This window comes from Nannospalax galili, unplaced genomic scaffold (assembly GCF_000622305.1).
Source record: "Nannospalax galili isolate Female #2095 unplaced genomic scaffold, S.galili_v1.0 scaffold18580, whole genome shotgun sequence".
Classification (NCBI taxonomy): domain Eukaryota; kingdom Metazoa; phylum Chordata; class Mammalia; order Rodentia; family Spalacidae; genus Nannospalax; species Nannospalax galili.
The window spans coordinates 8,099-9,632 of NW_008345390.1; positions in this window are offsets into that span (position 1 = coordinate 8,099).

Sequence of the window (1,534 nt, forward strand, 5' to 3'; positions counted from 1 at the left end):
GTGAGCCATCTCTCCAGCCTATAAATATATATTTTAAAATCTGTAGGAGCTGAACAAATAAGATGTTAAAACAGAAGTGAGCCTTCCTTATTTTTCATTTTACCTAAAATACTAGATTATAATAAATATTTTCCTGCAACCAAAAAAAAGTTGAGATTAGGGCTAGTGCAAAGTCTAGGGCTAAGACCAAGGCTTGGTTATGCTAGGGATAGAGCAAGGAATATGGCAAGGTTATGGCTAGGGCTAGGGTTATTTCTAAGATTCAGGTTTGGGGTAGGGTTAAGGTTAGGTTTACAGCTTGGGTTAGTGTTAGGACAGGTAAAGTTTTAGTGCTAAGGTTGGGCTAGATTTAGTGCTACGGTTAGGGCTAGATCGAGGGTTAAGGCAAGGTCTATGACTACATTTATGGTAGGATTAAGTCTAGATATGGTGTTAGTGTTAGGGCTAGGGTTAGGATTAGGATTACAGATATGTCTAGGACTAGGTCTAGGGTAAGGTTTAGGTGCAGAGTTAGGGATAGTTTGAGTGATAAAATTAGAATATGGGATAGGGTTAAGACTAGTTTGGAGCTAGGTAGGGCTAGGGCAGTTACGGCTATGACTAGACCAAGGGCTAGGGCTAGCACTAGGTTTAGTTTAGGGTTATGTCTAGAGCTCAGGTTAGGATTAGGGATAGTGCTAGGTCTATGATTAAGTCTTGGTTTAGGGCTATGGTGAGGGCTAGTTTTAGGGTTAGGGTTTTGGAATGCAACAGGTTAATTTAAAACTTTCTGACAATATGTCAAAATCAGGTAGAGAAGAAACACGGTCTGGTTATTCTAATTTAACTATAGCAGGTACAATTACCTGCCCATGAGATGGAGCAGGTGCAACAACATCTGGAGGTGACTCTGTGTCAGCTGCTGTGGGAAGATCCTCCTCAGATTACATCAGTCAGAAGGTGTGTTGGCTCAGCTGCTGACATACTGGATTCCATGATGCCATGAAGCATAGCCCCATCTAGGGCATTCAGCTTCCCCTGAGGCTCTGCTGCCATAGAACATGTTCTGGGATCAAGTACAGCCTCAACTCAGTGTGCCACCTCTCTCTGAGGTACTACTACAGAAGCTGATCTGGGATACTGGACCTCAGCATCCTCTTGTGGTTACTGCTCCTCCTAAGGTGCAGCTTCAGAAGTTGGTCTGGGATCCAGAGTCTCAGGCATCCCTGGTGCAAACTGCTCAGGAAGCTCAGGAACTGTGGTCCAGGACAATACCAGATCTAAGGACAGAAAGAGATGTGTGGTGAGTGCAGGCAATTTTAAAGTGAAAGCAGGGGAAATTTGGGATGCAATAAGCTTTCTTAAGGTGTGTATCTTTGTCTTAGACTTTCAAAAGGCACACTAGCTCAATTCCTACCAGAGAATAACCAGTTTGTGTCCATATATCCTACCTGACTGGACCCTAAATCTGGTTGCAGGCCAAAGGCCAGTTTCTGGCACCTCGCTAGCAGAACTCACTGAACCCTCCTTCCCACCTGAACAGACACCTTCCACA